The sequence below is a fragment of the Megascapheus bottae genome, chromosome 25, assembly GCF_031878675.1.
Source record: "Megascapheus bottae isolate mThoBot1 chromosome 25, mThoBot2.hap1, whole genome shotgun sequence".
Lineage (NCBI taxonomy): Eukaryota > Metazoa > Chordata > Mammalia > Rodentia > Geomyidae > Megascapheus > Megascapheus bottae.
Window position 1 is genome coordinate 8015587 of NC_143533.1, and position 22010 is coordinate 8037596.

At 48.0% G+C, this 22010-nt stretch overlaps 1 long non-coding RNA gene across 1 annotated transcript; it reads left to right on the forward strand.

The window, feature by feature from the left end:
* The first annotated feature begins 74 nt into the window (after positions 1–74).
* LOC150046317 (uncharacterized) lies at positions 75–5917 on the forward strand. Its single transcript, XR_016539604.1, has 4 exons — positions 75–370; positions 1337–1465; positions 3120–3242; positions 5845–5917. It is a non-coding gene; the product is annotated as an uncharacterized LOC150046317 (long non-coding RNA).
* The last annotated feature ends 16093 nt before the right edge of the window (positions 5918–22010 follow it).

Consider the following 22010-nt stretch of genomic DNA (forward strand, 5'->3'; position numbering starts at 1 on the left):
CCGGCCTGACAGCGTCGGCAGCTCGTCTCGGGCTCCCGTTGCGCCTCGGGCACGGATGCAAGCCGGAGCACACACACACACACACCACTGCCCCTCCGACACTCCAGGCTGCTCTGGCCTCTCCCTGGCTCGAGCGCACGCCGACAAACACTTTACAGTCAGGCCACCCCCCTCCCCATCCTGGTATCAAGTAGTAAAAAACTGGGTGCGCAGGTGAGCCTTCCAGCCCTGCGTCCCTGGGGAGCCGGGAGGGTGGGAGGGGGCCGCCTCCTCCACCCTCTCCATCCGGAGCTGAATTGGGGGCCGCCCTGCTGGGCCCGAACGTGAAGCGAGGGATGCTTCTGCCAGGGGGCTCCAGGTTCCGCCCGAGGTGAGGGTCGACGCCGGGGAGGACTGTCTCCTCGAAAGCCCCCCGGGGTCGCCACGGTCCCCACCTCCGAGCAGAACAGGCGCGGGCGAGGGGGGAAGGAGGGGGGGAGAGGTGAAGGGTGTTCCACCTCCACGCCGGGTGCACTCTCTGCTTCTCCGAAGAGGGGTGTGGGTAAGGAGGGGGTGTGTGGGGGGGAGATCGTGATTTCCCGCGCGCAACGTTTCCCCACGCAAGTGGAAGTGAGTTGGGGAGGGTGAGGTCCAGGGCGCGGAGGCCCGGCGGGGGAAGGGTTAAGGCCGCTCCTGCCCTGGAGCCGGCGCGGCGGGGTACCTCCTCGGGCGCGCTCGCTCGTCCCAGGGTGGCAAAAGTTCAAGCTTGTAAAGTCGGGATTGGTCCCGCGCTGAGGTGGTGGGGGGGGGGGAGGAAAGGCCTCGCTCCCCCCCCACCCCGGCACACACAACCCCGCCTCCCCCTCCCGGGCGTGGCGCCGATTGGCCGGGCCGCGGGGTCGGCCCCGCCCCCCTGCGGCGCGCGCGGAGGCTCCACCCCCACCCCGGCGCGTCGCCCCGCCCCCTTTCCGGGCAGGAGCCCGAGGGGCCCCACGCTGAATGAAAGAAATTCCGCTACTCTCATTGGCCCCGGGCTTGGGCGCCATTCCCTGCGGACGGCGGGGCGCCGTGCACCCGTCTAGCTCTGGGTGCTCACGCTCGGGATTGGCGGCTGGAGGGTGGGACCGAGCTGACCCTGGCCCAGGCCTGGTCTGAGGGAGGCTGGGGAGGGGAGCGAGGCGGCTCTGGACGCCCAGACTCAGAACGCTTGGCTGAACTGACCCTCACCTGAAGCCAGGTAGTGGCCGGCGGTGCTGCAGTCTCTGAGAGAGGCCATTGTCATCTCCCACTTAGCGATCAAAATGAAATCAATGTCCTGACCTCATGTTGTTGTTTTTTGTTTTCTTTTCCTTTGAAGAGGTGGGCGATGATGACTGCCTGGTGTGCTTCCTAGAATCCTGAAGATCCAGGAAATCGTGCTTTGTCAACGGCACTGATCCAAGTGAACAGACAGCACCCCTCCCCCCAGAAGCCTCCCTCATGACTGGTACCTGTGGCTCATGCCTGTAATTCTAGCTATTCCGAAGTCTGAGATCTGAGAATCAAGGTTTGAAGCCAGCCCAGACAGGAAAGTCCCTAAGACTCTTATTTCTAATTAACCACCAATAAAGCTGGAAATGGATTTGTGGCCCTAGTGGGCTAGAGTAGCAGCTTTGAGCCTGAAAGCTAAGGGACAGCCCTAGTTACCGGTAAACACACAATGTAACCTAAGGGACCTGTATTGACCCTGCAGATAAACCTGTGAGCCTACGATGACAGGAACACTCAGGCACAAACCTTTGGGCATGAGAACTTGGGCAAGCTTGTGGTGGGAGATGTTATTTGTGGAAAGAAAAGCAAAGAGGCAAGGTCTCCCCAAGGGCAGGGATGGCTGCCACAGAAATGCAGCCCATGCACTGAGGGAAATATGTGAGCTACAGCTACTTAGTCTGCATTTCCACTGGTAACCTCCCTACCCCTACACACACAGTTATAGTGGCATCCCTCTTTTTTTTTTTTGCCAGTCCTGGGGCTTGAACTCGGGGCTTGAGCACTGTCCTCGAGTTTCTCAAGGCTGGTGCTCTACCACTTGAACCACAGCACCACTTCCAGCTTTTTCCGTGTATGTGGTACCGAGGAATCGAACCCAGGCCTTCGAGTATGCTAGGCACGCACTCTACCACTAGGCCACACTCCTGACCTCCTGTTTACACTCTTACTTCAGACTCTACCTTGTGAAAGGAGCTTGGGAGCAAGCCAGAGATGGCTGCCTGAATTAAGTGACAAAGAGTCAGGCTTCCTTAGCTCATGTGTGTAATCCTAACTATTCAGTTGACTGAGATCTAAGGATCATGGTTCAGAGCCCTTTGGGGAAGGATAGTCTGTGAGACACGCAAAAAAAAAAAAGTCAGAAATGGAGCTGTGGCTCAGGTGGTAGAGTTCCAGCCTTGAGTAAAAAAAAGCTAAGAGACAGTGCCCAACCCCTGTATTCATTAAAGCCCCAGAACCAGCTCAAATTAAAATAAGTTAAAGCAGTCCCTTTTCTAGGAGGATGTAACTGTGTGCAAGGTCAAGAAAGGACAGGCAGTGACAGGGATCCTTGGCTTCCCAGGACGCATCCAGCCTAGCCTGGCCTTAGCCTGGCCACTAGATGGGGTGTGTGTCAGGCCCACCAGGGCAGTGCCACTGAGCCACAGCCTAACAGCCACTCTCCCAGACAACCATTCCAGAGAAGGAGCTCCTATTCTCTGAAGTGTAGGGAGAGTAAAAAGGAGGCAAGTGAGATCTCTCACTCATATCTGTTCCATTTCCATCCCTTCTGTATCCCCTTAAAGGGCATTGATCACAACTCACAATGTGTGTGTGTGTGTGTGTACACATGCACACATGTATGTGCATGCACATGTATGCATGTGTGCCAATACTGGGATTTGAACTCAGGAATTCCGGCACTTGCTTAGCTTTTAGGTTCAAGGCTGAAGCTCTACCACTTGAACCATACCTCCACTTCCAACTTTTTGCAGTGGCATGGGAAATAAGAGTCTCTTAATTTTGTCTGGCTGGGCTGGCTTCAAACCTCCACTCTCAGACTCAGCCTCCCGAGTAGCTAGAGTGAATGTGTAAGCCACTGGCACTCAGCCCGATTTCTGTTCTCTACACAGGAGCCCCACAAAGGTGATGATCCTAACTCCCTTCCAACAACTCCACAGAATTACAGAGACATGAAATCACAGAAGACCTCATTTCTAGTACCCACACAACACCTGCCATCTAAAGGGCACTCAGTGAGTATTTGCTGGGTAGCTGGGCTACCCTTGTGCCAAGCATTCATGGGCACTGTCTCTTGCCGTCTTTCCAAACACACAGTGCAGGTCTCATTTTCCCCACTAAAAGGAAAACAAAAACAGAGGTTAAGTAATGCCAGTAACTCTGCCAGTAGGTGGCAGAGTTGAGACTTAAGCCTAGAACTAGTTGAAGTGTGCATCTGAGTGTGTGTGTGTGTGTGTGTGTGTGTGTGTGTGTGTGTGTGTACTAGGGCTTGAATTCAGGCCCTGAATGTTTTTCTACTCCAGACTGGAGCTCTACCACTGAGCCACATCTCCATTCTAGAGATAAGAGTCTCATGGACTTACCAACCAGGGCTGGCTCCAAACCCCAATCCTCAGATCTAGCTTCCTGAGTAGCTAGGATTACAGGCATGGTCTGGTTCTAGAAAAGAATAACACATCCTTGGCCCTTGGGAAATTTCCACACTAGCTGGGAAGGTATGAGGCACAAAACATGAAAAAAAATCCTGTAAGAGACAGCTGCCTCTGGATCCAGGCAGGATCTCCAGGCTGCCTGTCCTTGTTAAATAAGCCAAAGATCCCTTGCAGGTGAACGGGTCTCCTGTTCACTCCTTCCTCCTTTGCTTCTAAATGCTTGCCAATTGACTGACTGCAAGAGAGAAAATGGCTCAGGTAAAGCCTATAGATAGAAGAGCAAGGCAAGAATGCCAAGCTTTTATCCTGCTTTCAGTTAATCCACAGGGAGTTTGTGCTTTTTAGAAAAGGCAGGATGAAAAAAAAAAAAAAGAAAAGGCAGGGTGTTCGGGGTTTTTGTTGTTGTTGTTTTGTTTTATTTGTTTTTGCCAGTCCTGGGGCTTGAACTCAGGGCCTGGGTCGTGTTCCTGACCTTCTTTTGCGGAAGGCTAGCACTCTTACCACTTGAGCCACAGGGCCACTTCTGGCTTTCTTTGCTAATGTGGTACTGAGGATTCCAACCCAGGGCTTCATGCATGCTAGGCAAGCACTTTACCATGAAGCCGCATTCCCAGCCCCAGAATGGACACTTTTAAGCACCCATTACACTAAGTATGAAGACACTAGCCATTCATCAGTGACTCACATCTCTAATCCTAGCTATTCAGGAGACTGAGAACTGAGAATTGTGGTTCACAGTCAGCCCGTGTAGATAAGGGTGCAAGAGACTCTTATCACCAATTAACCGGCAAAGAGCAGGGCTTAGAACTACGGCTCAAGGTGCCAGCCTTGATGGAACAAGAGAAAGGACGGCACTTAGGCTTGGAGTTCAAACCCCAGAAAGGTAAAAATAAAATGAAATGAAATGAAGTGTGGAGAACCCCTAGAGGCTCAAATGTATAGATCAATCATCATCAGGTCAACTGATTAAGTGGTCCCTCTTTGAAAGTTATTGATCACCACGGCCCCCAGTGGAAGAGTTGGGGGAGTGGACAATCCTCCTAAAATAGCTAAATACTGTGGGCCTCTCTCCTTTGAAAAAGGCACATACAATGAACTTAACTTGAAAAATTTAAAAAGAAAAATGCACAGAAGTGAAACTTTGTGTTCCTTTATATGCACTGAGTGCCTACCCTCTACTAACTGCTGGGAACCTAGGAACCTGCAACAAGCAAAGCCAAAAGAGAGCAAGCAGCTCCGGTATACACACACACACACACACACACACACACACACACACGCACACACACACACACACACAAAGATGTTTTGACAGGCTGGGAACCCAGAATCCCATTGCAGATCCCAAGGGAGTAGAAGACCCTATACTGTTGCCTTCCCCTCCTCCTCCTCTTCCTCCTCCTCCTCCTCTTCCTCCTCCTCCTCCTCTTCCTCCTCTCCTTCCTCACCCTGCCATCCATCCCAGGGTGGTGGTGGCTACAGGAATGCACTGATAACTCCACAAACAGACAGTCTGTTCCTAGAGGAGACAGGGCTGCCTCTGGGAGGCCAACTCTCCTGAGACACAGCCACAGTAAACACAGGGGCTGTCTTCTTTATCAGCTTTTCTCATAGCAGTGGAGACAGTCTGCCTGCCCTGCAAGGGGAGTTGGGGAGTTGCTGGTGTGATAAGTCCTGGGGGCCCCTGGTGGGCCTCTCTCCTGGGACTCTGGCCCAGCTTCCACACCATCAGAATTGGGACTGCTCTGGCTTGGAACACCCAGGGGTTGGGGGGTGGGATGGGGGGTAAGCTGGCTGCCTGTGCTCTGACCCGGTGCCCTACATAGACAAAAGACGACCAGAGTTGTGTCAAAGTGAGGAGGGGGATGTCACTGGGTGCTAAGTCCCAATAACTCCCAGAGATTATTAGTCTGTTAACAGGGTTTCTTACAGAATTATCCTTGTATATGGAGATTTGTTGTTTTTGTGTGTTTGTTTTTGCCAGTCCTAGGGCTTAAACTCAGGGCCTGGGAACAGTCCTTGTGCTTTCTCAAGGCTGGTACGCTTACCACTTGAGCCATAGCATCACTTCTGACTTTTTTCTGTTACTGAGGATTTGAACCCAGGGCTTCGTGCATGCTAGGCAAGCACTCTACCACTAGGCCACGCTCCTGACCTTGTTTTTTGTTTTTGTTTTTTTGTCCAGGCTTTCCAGTTCATCCATCAAGAAATGAATGAATGAAACAGAACACTTTCCATGGAATAAAGGTTTTTGAGCATTTCTGGCTGGACCAGGTGAGGCTCTGGCTGCTAGTAACCTCTACTCTTTACTCAAAAGGCTAAGATTAGAGGATCCTAGTTAGAAAACAATCCATGCAAGAAAGTCCATGAGACTCTTATCTTCAGTTATCCAGCAAAATGCAGGAGGAGGCTGAGACCTGGGGATTGAGGTTGAAATGCAGCCTTTGCAGGAAAATCCATGAGACTTATTTCTAATGCACTAGTAAGAAGCCAGAAATGGAGCTGTGGCTCACGTGGTGAGCCTTGGAGTGAAAAAGCCTTAGCACCTTTGCACCTTAGCCTCACATTAGTGTGAGTGACATTTTGGATATGAGACATGCATTACATGTTCCCCACAAATATCCTTAACTTGAGGATGGCTCACCATCCTCAAAGAGGAGACACTTGGCCAAAGTGGGCAGAGGAAGGAGCTGGAAGGGAAAACAGCATGATAGAATGAATTGACGCTTTGAAGGACTTCTAAAATGAGAGTTCCCATGGTCTGGAGGTGTGGTTTAAGTGGAAGAGAGCCAAGTGAACAAGCAAGTACAAGGCCCACATTCAAATTCCAATTTGAATATAGAAGACCCCGTCCGTTACCCCTACATTCTTTCTTGGGACTGATATAGCAGACACTAAGTCCTGCAGGATTCGAATCACTGGATGACACCCGTTACACCTTGGCACTGGTCTAAAACAATCGGCTACAATTGCACAGCGCATACCTAGATGCGCTGGTTGCAGCCAGATGCAGTAACCTGTGGACCTGCTGCTAGATGCTCGACGTCTAGAACAGTCACACACACACACACACACACACACACACACACACACACACACACACACACACACACACCTTGGGAAATACAGACCGGAGGCACTCATGGGGTTCCTCCTGGCAAGAGGAAAGAAAAAAAGAATGGGATACAAGGTTTTCAACAGAGGGATGACATATATAAACAGCAAGAGACAGTTAAGAAAATGTTAGCTGGATACCAGTGGCTCATGCCTGTAATCCTAGCTACTCAGGAAGCTGAGATCTGAGGATAACAGTTTAAAGTCAGCCCAGAAATAAAAGTCCATGAGACTCTTATCTCCAGTTAACCACCAGAAAACCAGAAGTGGTGCTGTGGCTCAAAGTGGTAAAGCGGTAGCTTTGAGCTGAAGAGCTCAGGGACAGCGCCCAGGGCCAAAGTTCAAGCCCCATGACTTACCCCACCCCCCCCCCCAAAAAAAAAAACTGATGGCGGGTAGACAGGAAGGCAGGACAAGTGGATGTGAAAGTCAGGTACATAGAAGGAGATGCCTAGGTTGATAGTACAAGCAGAAGAGATTTTTTTTTTTCCCAGCAGGGTTGTAATGGGTTGTACTTGTGTTTTATCTGGATGGCACCGTGGGAGGCAGGATATCCTAGAAGCTTTGGGACATAGGGTATCAGACTGGAGCAGAGAGAGTGCATGTACAACATGCTATTTCTTCAACTGAGTGGTGGGGACACATTTTTCTTCCCTTTTTATGTCTGAAATAGATTGGAACAGAAAAAAAAAGTGGAGAGTTTTGTTTTGTTATTTTTTGAGAGAGGATCTCACTCTAGCGCAGGCTGACCTTGAACTTTCTTCTTCCCTCAATTTCACAAGGACAATATGGACAGGCATGTGTCTTGTGTCTGGCTTTTTTTTTTTTTTTTTTTGGTCTGGTGTGGGGCTTGAACTCTGGGCCTGGGTGCTGTCCTTGAACTCTTTCACTCAAGGCTAGCACTCTACCACTTTGAGCCACAGTAGTTTTCTGGTGGTAACTGGAGATAAGAATTTCATGGAAGGTGGGGATGCAACATAGTGGTAGAGTGCTTGCCTAGCATGCACGAAGCCCTGGGTTCGATTCCTTAGTACCACATACACAGAAAAGGCTGGAAGTGGTGCTATGGCTCAAGTTGTAGAACACTAACCTTAAGAAAGCCCAAGGACAATGCTCAGGCCCTGAGTTCAAGCCTCAGAAAGAGGAGCAGGAGGAGGAGGAGGAGGAGGAGGAGGAGGAGGAGGAGGAGGAGGAGGAGGAGGAGGAGGAGGAGGAGGAGGAGGAGGAGAATTATCTCATGGACTTTTCTACCTGGGCTGGCTTTGAACCATGATCCTCAGATCTCAGCCTCCTGAGTATCTAAAATTACAGGTGTGAGCCATAGGAACCCTGCTGTGAAAATTTTTTTAAGAAAGGAAATATAGTCAATGAATACAACCTCCAAAAGAGTAAATATAACCATAATCTCTAATAATGAAGCCGATGATGATGATGATGATGATGATAATTCCCTGGATACTACTTAATAGGTGGGATTCCTAGGACTTTCCAGATGTACATTTATCCTCATACAGCCCTAGGATGTGAGTGTTTTACCCTTAGATTACAGGTGAGGAAAAAGAAGTCAGCAAAGCTGAGATCTTTCTCTGGTCCCCAGGCAGCTCTGGGTGGCAGCAGGAACCTTGCTCTTAATTGGAAGGCGGGGCTTGTCTGTCTGGAGGCTGGAGAGAGGATAGGACGGGACACTGTGGGCGTGGTCTTCGTGGGCGTGGCTGATGTGAAAGCCCAATGAGGAGATGGGCGCAGAATTCCGGGCATGGCCTTGTGGTGGGCTTGTTGGTGGTGGGCGTGGCCTGCAATCAGCTGCTTCTACAAAATATTACTGTACCTTGGAAATCTTTCTGCTCGTTCCCACTTGGTGACAGTTTTCCAGCACCCTTCAAAATAGTGCTATGGAAAGATCCTGAGACAGGTGACCATCAGAGAAGGGACCAAGGTGCCCTCCTGGCCCTGGGGCAGAGGTACTGCAGCAATCTAGACCCTTCAGAGTCTCCAACCAACCCCTTCAGGGCTCAGCCAGTCTCCTATTTAAATTAGAAAACAAGATAGATTGCTTCCATAAGAAAGATACTCAGGCCTCATCCCAGGCCCTTGGACTTCTACCTTGGGGTCCACCAGGTCCAAGCTCCCGCTTAACCAGCTGCCAGGGGGGATTCTGTTCCGTGATCTTTTGTGAACCTCACTCTTCTGGTAATTTCCCAAAGTACAGCTCCTGTTTTCCTTGTGCTTTTCTGCCATCAGGGGAATCAAGTCCAAATCCATCTCCTGACACCCAAGGCCTTTCACAATTTCAACTCACCAACTAGATCAGTTAGTCCCAGGGATTCAAGGCAACCACAAAGAATTCTGTATGTGTTTCCAGACTAATGCTGTTCCCTCTGCCTGAATGTTGGAATGTCCTTCCTTCAGATTCCTTTTTGACTTAAAAAAAAAAAATTCCATTTCCCTTCTGGGAAATCTTCCCAGAATCCTTCAGCGGTATTTGTCTCCACTAGGGCTAAACACTGATTATGTCTGACTAGGTTATGGGGCCAAATGGAGGGACATACTTCCCCAAGGTCATATGTGGGACCCCTCAGTTCCTCAGAATGTAACTGGATTTGGAGATAGAGATTTCAAAGGGGTTATTGAAGCAACGTAAGACCAGTACCCTCACCCTAATCCAAATGTGACTATTGTCCCTATAAGACTGGGAATTGGGGCAAATATCAAGGGTTCGTAAAGAAAAAGAGAGAAGAGTAAAAGAAAGACTGCAAAAATGGCAGCAAGAGCCTTGCCATCAGCCAGGCAGCAGCGGCTGGAATCCTAACCACTCAGGAGGCTGAGATCTGAAGATCCCGATTTGAAGCCAGCTTGTGCAGCTGAATCCTGAGATTCTTCTCGCTAATTAATTACTCAGCAAGAAGCCAGAAGCAGAGGTATAGCTAAAGTGGTAGAGCACCAGCCTTGAGCCAAAAAGCTAAATGAGGGCATGAAGACCTGAGTTCAAGACCTAATACACACAGTTACACAAACAGATACACACACACACACACACACACACACACACACACACTGAAAAGACAATCACTTCTGCCAAGATGGGGAAAAAAAATCATTCTGTGACCCCTTAAAGTTGGACTGTCAGCCTCTATGAGAATTTTCTCCATGGAGAAAATTAATTTCTACTTCTTCCCCCCCTCCCCCAATCCCCTTTGTCATGAAATTTACTTAAACTCTGGGCCTGTCCCTGAGCTTCTTTTGCTCAAGGCAAGAACTCTACCATTTGAGCCACAGCACTACTTCCAGCTTGTTTGAGTGATTTATTGGAGATAGTTTCCTTCACCCAGCTGTCTTAGAACCTTGATCCTCAGATCTCAGCTGCCTGAGTTAGGATTTCAGATGTGAGCCACTGGCACTGGCTTAAGCTCTACTTCTTTTTTTTTTTTTTTTTTTTTTTTTTTTTTTTTTTTTTTTTTTTGCCAGTCCTAGGCTTGAGCTCAGGGTCTGAGCACTGTCCTCAGACTTTCTCAAGGCTAGAACTCTACCACTTGAGCCACAGCACCACTTCCAGCTTTTTTCTATGTAGGTGGTACTGAGGCATTTAACCCGGGTCTTCATGCATGCTAGGCAAGCACTCTACCACTAGGCCAAACTCCCCACCCTAACCTCCACTTCTTAAACCCACTCAATCTAGCTGGGCACTCATGGCTCATGCCTGAAATCCTAGCTACACAGAAGGCTAAGATTTGAGGATCATGGTTCAAAGACAGACTGGGTAAAAAGTCTGTGTCACTCATCTCCAGTTAACCAGCAAAAACAGTAGAGTGGTGGCTCAAGTGGTAGAATACTGGCCTTGAATAAAAAAAGCTCAGGGACAAAAGCCAGGCCCCAGGACTGGCAAAAAAAAAAACAAACCTCAATCTATAAAATTTTGCTAGGACAATGCTAATAGACAAGTACTGTTTCTTCCTAAGTGCTGCTTGAATTTTACTTTTTATTTTATATATTTCATTTACTTAGTTATTTATTTGATGTGTTTGGGCCTGAACTCAGGCCCTCTAGCTTGTTAGACAAAAGCTATCATTTGAGCCACCCCACACACACTCATTTTGCCTTTATTTGTGTGTGTGTATGTGTGTGTGTGTGTGTGTGTGTGTGTAACCACTACTAGAGCTTGAACTAGGGCTTTCATTTACAGTCATTTCAAATTACTTTTTAATGTGTTTTTAACTTCTTTGACCCATAGTTTATTTAGTATGTTACTTCGTTTCCAAATATTTGGAGTTTTCCCGGAAATCTTTCTGTGGTTGATTTCTAATTACTTCCATTGTGATCACAGAACATACTTGAGATGACTTGAATCATTTTAAATTCATTGAAAGTTAATGTCTCAGACTGTAGGCTATCTTGATAAATTCCCTCTATGTACTTACAAAGAATGGAGATCCTGCAATTACTAGATATATGATCAGAGCAGAGTACAAAGTTGGCATATGACTGTAATCCTAGCAACTCAGGAGTCTGAGATCTACAGCATCTCTCAATCTGGGCAGAAAGATCCAAGAGATTCCCTCTCTAATTTAACAGCAAAAAAAGCCAGTCTTGCTGGGTGCAGTGGCTCATGCCTATAATCCTAGCTACTCAGGATCCTGACAACTGAGGATTGGGATGCTGTTCAAGGCCAGCCTGGCAGGAAGATAAGTGACCAAATGGAGAGGAAACGAAGTGAAAAGTGCAGCAGTGCTAGTCTAGACTAGTCGCTACGATGAAAATGAATTTCACAGCTTGTAGATGGGGACAGATGGGAAAAATTGGGTGTGAGGGAAGGAGTAGCATTGTCCCAAAAGAAATGTACTTTTTACCTGACTTATGTAACTGTCACCCCTCTGTCCATAATTTTTATAATAACAATGTAATAAAAAAATTTTAAAAAGAATACATGAGAATTTTAGATCCAATTAACCACCTAAAGATTGGAAGTAGAAGCCGGGCATGGTGGCTCACGCCTGTCATCCTAGCTACTCAGGAGGCTGAGGTCCGAGGATCAAGGGGCAAAGCCAGCCGGGGTACAAAAGGACCTGAGACTCTTATCTCCAATTAACCTCTAGAAAATGGACAGTGGGACTTGGCTTAAGGGTAGGGTAGTAGTCTTGAGCTGAGGAGATCAGGGATAGAGCCCAGGCTGAGTTCAAGCCCCATGACCCGCAAAAAAAAAAAAGCACAAGAGATTGGAAGTAGAAAGTAGAGCTGTGGCTCAAGGGGTAGAGCACTATCCTTGAGAAAACCAAAAGCTTAGAGACAGTGCTTTTGACTTCAAACCAGGATTGGCACTAAAAAAAAAGGCAGGGGGGTGGGGAGGCCTGGAGCTTGGCTTAGCATGCTTGCCTAGCATGCACAAAGACCCAGGCTCGATTCCTCGGTAGCACATACATAGAAAAAACCAAAAGTGGTGCTGAGGCTCAAGTGGTAGAGCTGTAGTCTTGAAAAAGTCCAAGGACAGTGCTCAGGCCCTGAGCTCAAGCCCAGGACTGGCAAAATAAAATAATAATAATAATAATAATAATAATAATAATAATAATAATAAAAAGAGTCTCAGAGAAAAAAAAAAGGTAGGGGGGATTAGCTGGGTGTGGTAGCTCACACTTGTAATCCTAGCTACTCAAGAAGCTGAAATCTGAGCATCGAGGGTTCAAAGCCAGCATGGGTACTAAGTTCATAAGACTCTTATCTTCAATTAACCACCAGAAAACCAGAACCGACGCTGTGATTCCAGGAGCAGGGCAGTAGCCTTGAGCTGAAGAGCTCAGGGACAGAACTCAGGCTAAGAGTTCAAGCCCCACGACCAACAAAAAAAAAAAAAAAAAAAAAAAGAGGAGGGTGGGGTTGGGAATGTGGTTTAGTGGTAGAGTACTTGCCTTGCATGCATGAAGCCCTGGGTTGAATTCCTCAATTCCAGCAGAAAAAGCTGGAAATGTCACTGTGGCTCAAGTGGTAGAATCCTATCCTTGAGCAAAAGAAGCTCAGGGACAGTTCCCAGGCCCTGAGTTCAAGCCTCAGGACTAGGGAAAAAAAAAAAAAGACTGTGCACTGGTAGTAATGTAATTCTACTATTTATGAGGCTGACATCTAAAAATCATGGTTCAAATCCAACTCTCACAGGAAAGCCAGTGAGACTCTTATCTCCAATAAACTACTCAAAAAAAAAATCAGAAGTGGTGCTGTGGTTCAAGTGATAGAGCACGAGCCTTGAGCAAAAGAAGCTCCTCAGTTCAAGCCCAAGAACAGGCACCAAATACAAGGAGAAGGAGAGAAGAATGCTGTCCATCTACTGAAAGAGAAATAATGGAGCATGCATTATTAAAAGACTAATAGACTTTCTGTATAATTGTAGATTTGTGTCTTGCTTCTTGCTGCTCTATTACATTTGCTAGGGGGTTACTGAATATAAACATTTAAGATTATTGTATCACTTTGATTAACTGACTATTTTTTATGGAATGAGTATCTTTATTACTGACAATACCTTTTGCTCCGATACTAACATATATTTCTTCTAGCTTTCTTTTGATTTGTATGGTAGCATACTGTAATATCTTCTATGCTTTTACTTTTACTTTTTGCTCTCTCTCTTCTTGAGGGTCTTAAACTTAGGGCCTGGTCACTGTTCCAGAGTCTCTTTGGTTCAAGGCTAATGTTCTACCACTTGAGCCACAGCACCATTTCCGGCATTTTCTGAGTATAATAAAGGTGTGCACTAGTAAGGGAAGTGAGATATAGTGAGAGAGGATTACAGTTGGTTGGAGATAAGAGTCTCACAGATTTTTCTGCCTGAGCTGGCTTTGAGTTGAAATCTTCAGCTCTCTGCCTCTTGAGTAGCTTGGATTACAGCCATAAGCCACCAGAGTCTGGCTATAGTTGTGGGATTTCATTTCAGGGTTCCTGCTTGCTAGGCCGATACTTTAGCACTTAGGGCACGCATTCAGTCCTTTCTGGTTTTAGATTATTTTTCAGGTGGAGTCTTGAGCTTTTTGCTGGACCTGGCCTCAAACTACAATCCTCCTACCACTGACTCCTTATAATTGAGATCACGAGCATGCCCGGACCGTTCCATGTGTCCATGTATCCATGTAACAGGTTCAAAGAGGTTTTCTCTGGCTCCTTGAACATATGGAATCCAATTATGACAGCTGTTTTAAGGCCTTCTCTCTGTAATGCCTTAATGGCCCTCTTGTGTTTGGAATTTTCCTTCTTCTTGGAACGCCTGGTTATTCTGATTAGGTGCTAGGCATTGTGGATTTTCACTTGTTGAGTTTTTTTTACATGTCTAAAATTGTTCTTGAGGTGAATTCTAGAAGGAGACTACCTCACTTGTGAAGAGTTCAATCATTTTTAGGTCAATTTTAAGCTTTATTAAGCAAGATGAGAATACCATTTCATCTAGGTTTGTCCCCCTGAGACAATAAAAGTCCACAAACCCCAATGGCTTTCATTCTGCTCATTGAATAGATCCTCTTCCAAGTCCTAGCTGTGTTCCAACATTGTTCAACAATAGGAATTCTTTCCTGACTTCAGGTCCTTGTGGATTTTTTGTTTGTTGTTTTGTTTTGCTGGTCCTGGGGTCTGGGGCTTGAACTCAGGACCTAGGAGCTGTCCCTGAGCTCCTTTTTCTCAAGGCTAACACACTACCACTTGAGCCACAGTGCCACTTCCGGTTTTCTGGAAGCCCCAGGAATGGCACAAAAAATAGATAAACAAACAAATATCATTTTTTAAAATGGACTAGTGATATAAGTCAAATCCTATGAATGGAAGAAGCACTAACCTCAGAATATATACTGTAAAATACACTTTCATCCCCCTCCCCCCCCATTTCCTGGAGCCACATTCATTCTTAAAACTGGAGTACGTACACAGTGACGCACAGCAGTGAGTGTTTGCCTGGGGGGGGCGGGTGGACCGGGCAGGGGAGAATTTGCAGAGATAGGGAAAGAATTAGAAAAAAAAAAAAAAGGCTTGAGGAAACTTTTGGCAGTGAAGGGCCTGTCTATTTTCTTGATTATGGCAATGGTTTCCTGAGCATAAACATATGTCGAAATCGATCACATTGCACTCTTGAAGCACATGTAGTTCTTATACGTCAGCCATGCCTCAATAGAAAGAAGTGAAACTCAGAGAGAAATCTGACTTGGCCTCTGCTTCCAGAACCTACCTGAAGAAGAAGAAGGGAGGAATTATAAGTACCTTAACCTTGGCTCACCTGGCACCGGCTTTGGCAGAACCAGGGTGGGAATGGATCCGAAAGCAAGAGACTGGTTCCAGAAGGGAGGCTGGCTGGGTCTTATCTCCTAGGCTGTCTCCAGCATTCTTTCATTCTAAGAACTTTCCAGCCGGAAAGGACTTCCTGAGATTGAGCAGGGCAGCCTGAACAGGTCCAAATAATAGCTGAGCTTGGTTCTCATACTTAACCCTCCCAGTAACCCAATTTGAGCTAGCTATTGTTTGTTTGTTTGTTTGTTTTTGTCCGTCTTGGGTCTTGAACTTAGAGCCTGGGTATTATCCCTGAGCTCTTTTGCTCAAGGCTAGCACTCTACCATATTGAAACACAGTTTTCTGGTAAATTGGAGATAAAAGCCTCAAGGGGCCTGGCGTTTGGCCTAGTGGTAGAATGCTTGCCTAGCATGCATGAAGACTCAAGTTCAAGCCCAGGCAAAAAAAAACAAAAACAAAAACAAAAAAAACAAAACAAAAAAAAAACCTCAAGGACTTTCCTACCCAGGCTGGCTTTGAACCTGGATCCTCAGATCTCTCAGCCTCCTGAGAGCCACCAGCACCTGGTGTGAGCTAGTTATTAAGGCCCTCACTGTACTAATAAAGATACAGGCTTAGGGGCCGGAGGTTTGGCCTAGTGGTAGAGTGCCTGCCTAGCATACACAAAGACCCGGGTTCAATTCCTCGGCACCACATACATAGGAAAAAGCTGGAAGTGGTGCTGAGGCTCAAGTGGTAGAGCTCTAGCCTTGAGAAAGTCCAAGGACAGAGTTCATGCCCTGAGCTCAAGCCCAGGACTGGCCAAAAAAAAAAAAAAAGATACAGGCTTAGAAAAGGGACAGGAGCCCACTAGAAAATAGGAAGTGGGGCCATGGCTCAAGGAGTAGGGTGGTAGGTAGCCTTGAGCTGAAGAGCTCGGGGACAGCACCCAGCCCCTCGCTACTCAGGAGGCTGAAATCTGAGTATTGCAGTTCAAAGCCAGGAAAGTCTGTGAAACTCTTATCTCCAATAAACTTCAACAAAGCAAAAAGTAGAGCTATGGCTCAAGTGGTAGAATGCTAACCCTGATTCAAGGTCACGGGGACAGGAGTGGGACTCTGTCACCTCACACACACACAGTGCAAGTGTTGGAAGCCTTTTACCTGCAGGGAGTCTTATTTTGGAGACCCTAATCCATGCCAGATCAGATCTCTCACACCCATTGGTTGTCTAAGAAATGGGATTTTTACTGTGATTGATTCTTAATTTAATTTGCAGTTTTCTTGTTTGGCACCTTAGACCTGTTCTCTTTCTTTGGAACGCTTTGGACTCAGGGTCTAGCACTTGCCAGGTAGATACACTACCACTTGAGTATATCCTTAGTGCTTTTTTTTTTTTTTGCTTTAGTTATTTTTTTTTCCAGGTAGAATATCAAATATTTGCTTAGAATAAATCTCAGAATTTTCATTCTACCTATACTTTCCTATAGCTATAATGATAGACATGCTCCATCACATATTGGCTTATTTGTTGAACCAGGGTGGTTCGTGTGTGTGTGTGTGTGTGTGTGTGTGTGTGTGTGTGTGCGTGTGCGTGCACACGCGCCAGTCCTAGGGCTTGAACTCAGATCTTGGGAGCTGTCCCTGAGCTGTTTTGCTCCATGCTATCACTCTACTACTTGGGCTAGAGCTCTATTTTTTCAACATCATTAGGATTGCAGGCATAATCTACCATGTCTAACAGTTTTTAAGTTGTTAAGTGCTAGTGGCAAGATGTTCCTATTTTCTGTGGGCCTTTTTTTTTTTTTGGTGGATCATGGGGCTTGAACTCTGGGCCTAGGCGCTGTCCCTAAGCTCTTCACCTCAAGGCTACTGCTCTACCCCTTGAGCCACAGCTCCACTTTCCATTTTCTAATGATTAGTTGGAGATAAGAGTCTCACATTCTGGGGCCAGGAGTTTGGCCTAGTGGTAGCGTGCTTGCCTAGCATGCACGAAGACCTGGGTTCAATTCCTCGGTACCACATACGTAGCAAAAAGCCAGAAGTGGTGCTGTGGCTCAAGTGGTAGAGCTCTAGCCTTGAGAAAATCCAAGGACAGTGCTCAGGCCCTGAGCCCAAGCCCAGGACTGGGAAAGAAAAAAAAAAAAAGTCTTTAGTGCCCAGGCTGGCTTTGAACTTCGATCCTCAGATCTCCGCTTCCTAAGTAAATTTTCCTAATTAACTACCCTGGCTTTTATGGGCAAGCCTATTTGGACCCTCTAAGGCCCTAGTTTAAACACGAGTGTCCCTGGTTGAAAGGACGGGGCAATGCCCCCTTCGAGAATGCATGGTTTAATCCATAGCTTTAGAGTCTATGGCCTGAGGCATAACTTGGCTTCCATGTGACTTGGAGTATGTCTTCTCATCTCTCTGTGCCTCAGTTTCTCACTCCCCCACCCTCCACCATACTTACAAATTAAGCCCAGGACCTCCAACATGATATTTTGCTTTTTGAGGTAACTTGTCCTTGAACTTGTGATCACCCTGCTCCCTTTCCTCAGCAGCCGGGGTTACAGGAGTGCAAAATCATGCCCAGTCTATCATCATCTCATCTCAGCATCATCATAGCTACCTGACAGCCTCAAGGATTACAGTGCCTTGGAAGGCCCTTTGCTATAACAGGGAGACACATGGTGATTTGGGAACCAAGTCCCAGGACTTGTAGTCTGGTGGGCGCCTCCCTGGGCTCCGGCTGTTTTCCCTCAGAGTCATCTTACCTTATCAAGTCACAAGTCCCTGAGTCACCCCCAGCCCCCAGGCCAGCTGGGTTTCCTGTGACCCTCCTCCACCCACCCCATATTGTTCCTGGGGCCTGGCTGCATTCAGGCACGTTCTTTTTTGTCTCTCTGGGCCTGGCGACTGGGAGCCGCTGAAACAGGAACTGGTGATTTTCAGGAAGTCCACTGGAGTGGGACGTGTCAAACTGAAGGCCTGCTGGCCCAGCGTGGATTCCAGCTTCCAGCCACTACCTCCCCCCCACACACACTAAACTCAGCCCAGCCAGAGGGACAGAAACAAGGCAGAGCCACAGGCAGCTCTACTTCTATGCCTTGTCATTACAGCCAGCGTTCATCCATGACCATGGCTGGGGAGAGCGGGGGTTGCTGGTAGGCCATCAAATGTTCTCGATGCTTTTGGGGGAGCAGCCAGAGCCCTGAAGGCACTGGTGCCTGGACATTGATGCAGGCATGTAGGTGCTTCTGTGTTTCTACCATCAGCAGATCCAGCCCTGTACCCTCTCCAGGGAAACCTATGCCACTCAGATTTAAGGGCTTTTTCCCACGTCCCACTGTGGCTTCACTCCTGGCAGAGGGTCCAGGCTGTTTCTCCATGTCCAGCTCCACAGAAAGCCTCCAGCCTGGGGCCAGGAGTGTGGCCTAGTGGTAGAGTGCTTGCCTAGCAGGCACGAAGACCTGGGTTCAATTCCTTGGTACCACATACGTAGAAAAAGGCAGAAGTGGTGCTGTGGCTCAAGTGATAGAGGGACAGCCTTAGAAAACTCAAGGACAGTGTCTAGGCTCTGAGTTCAAGCCCCAGGACAGAAAGAGGGGGGTGGGGAGGAAGGAAGGAAAGAAGAGATAGATAAAGAAAGGCTCTTTCCCTGCCACATGAACAAAGGGCATGAACAGAGTTCAAGCCCCATCTGCCCTCTCCAACCAGGGCCTTGTTATGCCTCAGTTTCCTGCCAATGGAGATACCACAAAGCTTCAGTTGCTTTCAGATAGGCATCTTCTCTTCCCTTTCATCAGAGGCCAGCACCCCTCTCAGGCCAGACAAAGGACAGAGTTGGCTTGCTGGTGGGAAAGAGAAAAGGAAAGACACAGAGAGGAAAAAGTGCCCAGAGAAAAGAATGATGCTTGTCTGCCCCCTCTTCACTGCTCAGCCTCAACTTACCCTGGTATAGACATGCCCTACTTCCTGAGGACTTATTTATTAATTAATTTATATATCTGTCAGTCATAGGCTTGGACTTCAGGTCTAGGTGCTGTCCCTGAGCTCTTTTGCTCAAGGCTAGTGCTCTATCATTTTGAGTCACCGCTCCACTTCCCGTTTTCTGGTGGTTCCTTGGACATAAGAGTCTCACAGAATTTCCTGCCTGCGCTGACTTCGAACTGTGATCTTCAGATCTCAACCTCCTGAGTAGCTAGGATTACAGATGTGAGCTACCAGCACCCTGCTTCCTGAAGACTTTAATCGTGCCATCTGTACAAGTTACATGTGAGAAGGTCACAGCCATAGTGACAGAAACAACCCCATAGACAGCGGGCTTTGGGAGTGTCACACCTGACTTGGTGTGTTCTCATAACTCCCTGTCACAGGGAAAGCAGAAATTCCCATATTGTGGAGGGGAGAGAGGGGACAGCGGGGCTCGTTGGCATGCTACGGCTTTAATGGATGACACTGGGCCCAGAGGAAAGCTGCAGGTGATCATAATGACACATGGAGCCACAAGTGGAGGAGAAAAGGGAACGAGTGAGCCCAGGTGGCTTTAGAATTAGTGACTACTGGCCCCCTTCTAGAGCTGATATACCTGCTGGTCCTGTGCACAGGAGGGTATGGGCGCCTTCTGACTCAGGATCTGTACCACACTGCTGTAGTCATAAAGAATAAACAGCAAGGCTGGGCACTAGCAACTCATGCCAATAATGCCAGCTACTCAGGAGGCTGAGATCTGAGGATCACAGTTCAAAGCCAGCCTGGGCAAGAAAGCCCATGAAACTCATATCTCCCATTAGCCACCAAAAAGCTGGAAGTGGTGCTGTGGCTCCAGTGGTAGAGATCCACCTGTGAATTCAAAAGAGCCAGCTGAGATCATGAAGCAGGCCCTGAGTTCAAGCTTCAGTACCAGTGCAAACAAACAACAACAACAAAAACACGGCTGAAGCCTGGCTCTGGTGGCTCATGCCTGCGATCCTAGCTACTCAGGAGGTTGAGAGCTGGGGATTGTGGTTCAAAGCCAGCCTGGGCAGGAAAGTCTGGGAGATCCTTACCTTGAATCAACCACCAGAAAACCAGAAGTGGTGCTGTAGCTCAACATGGTAGAGTGCTGGTGTTAAGCTGAAGAGCTCAGGGACAGTGTTCAAGGCCCAGAGTTCAAGCCCCATGACATACGAAATAAATAAATAAATAAAAATAGGGATGAGAACTAATCTTCCAAAGTCCTAAAAAAATACTACCATAGTCATGTTGGCAGAGTTTCCTACAGTATGTCTGCTACTCAATAAACCTTCCTTTACTCTTCAGCCCCTTACAGCACAGCGTACTGTGTGACGTAGGGTGAATCCCTTCCCTTTCTGGTCTCTAGCCTCCCCCTTCTAAGATCTACTGAGAGCTAATAAGCAGAGTAAAACTTTCCTGGTAACCAAGGTGATGGTCTGGAACTTTCTCTCCAAATCCCAGGCCTTCCATGTTTGAGGAGAAGAAAGCTCAGAGGCCCCTCAAAGAAAAGAGTTGAAGGAGAACTAGCCTTCTCAGGCTTGGGCTGGGTGAGGCTGGTATTTCAAATATTCTTCTGAACAGAGAAGTCACACTGGGAGGTCCCAGGGGAGGCTGGGGGGGGGGTATGCTATTGTCTAGGAAACCATATGTTTTCACTTTTCTTCAGGGGAACCTGAAGAGAAAAGGCCAGGGGTGGGGGTACACAGAAGTGGAAAGGGTGAGTATGGGGTGCTTTGTCCTTGGGGGTGGGCGTGGGGGGTGAGCAGAGGGGGACGTTGGTGGAGAAGAGGCATCTGGGAGATGTTGGTAGAGTTTGATATGTTCCCCAAATGTCCAGACCTAGATCACAGACTGGCTAAGATGCCGGACAGGAATTGTGAATTCCAGGCCCCTGCCTTAGACCACTAAGTGGCGCACAAGAGGGAAGAAGGAGCCAGTGGCTCACTCCTGTAATCCTAGCTGCTCGGGAGGCTGAGATCCGAGGATCCCAGTTCAAACCTATCTGGAGCAGGAAGCATCCCTGAGACTCTTATCTCCACTTAACTATCAAAAAAGCCAGAAATGGAGCTGTGGCAGAAGTGGTAGAACACTAGCCTTGAGCAAAAAAGAAGCTCAGGGACAGTGCCCAGGTCTTGAGTTCAAGCCCTAGGTCTGGCAAAAGCAAACAAACAAACCTGAAGGAGCAAAGAGTGATTCTGGGTGTAGAGGCCACTGGGCAGAAGGAGGCCAGGGGCTCCTGAGAAGGAGGCTGGGAACAGAGGCCCTGGTGAGCAGGACTCAGCAGTCACCCCAACTTGAAGGAGCCTGGGGTTCTTGTTGATGGGGAGAAGGGGATCCTGACCCTACCTGGGCCATCACAGGCCGTGGAGAAGAAAGCAGATCTCTCTCGAATCCTGGTGTTTTATCTGGAATGTGGGAGGCGGGGGGATGGATCTTGGCCAGTGGGGTCCCTTGAACCCCAAAGTATTTTTCCTGTGGGAGTAGGGTGATTTCCCCCTAAACCTCCTACCTGGGCCAGCTGCCAGTAAAGAGTCACTGGGTAGCTCAGGCCATGCCCACTGGACATGGATGGCACTCAGAGGGTCACAAGCTGATAGAAAGGCCCCTGCCCACCTTGGGAGGCCACGAAGGTTACCCTAAGCCATACCTGGACCCTCTCCTTCATCTGGGACTCCAGTGTGGGGAGGAGGTGGCGTGGGCTACCAGCATATACTGACCACAGGACCAGGGGAGAGAAGGCCAGTCCATGAAACGCAGACCCCTGCTCCTCTGTGTCACCATCCAACTAGTTTTGCTGGGAAGAAAGGTGGTGGTGGGGTTTGAACTCAAGGCCTGGACACTGTTCCTGAGCTCTTTTTGCACAAGGCTAGAGGTCCACTACTTTGAGCCACAGTACCATTTCTGGTTTTCTGGTGGTTCATTGGAAATAAGAGTCTCACGGACTTTCCTGCCCGGGCTGGCTTTGAACTGTGATCTTCAAATCTCAACCTCCTGAGTAGCTAGGATTATAGACATGAGCCACCAGTGTCTG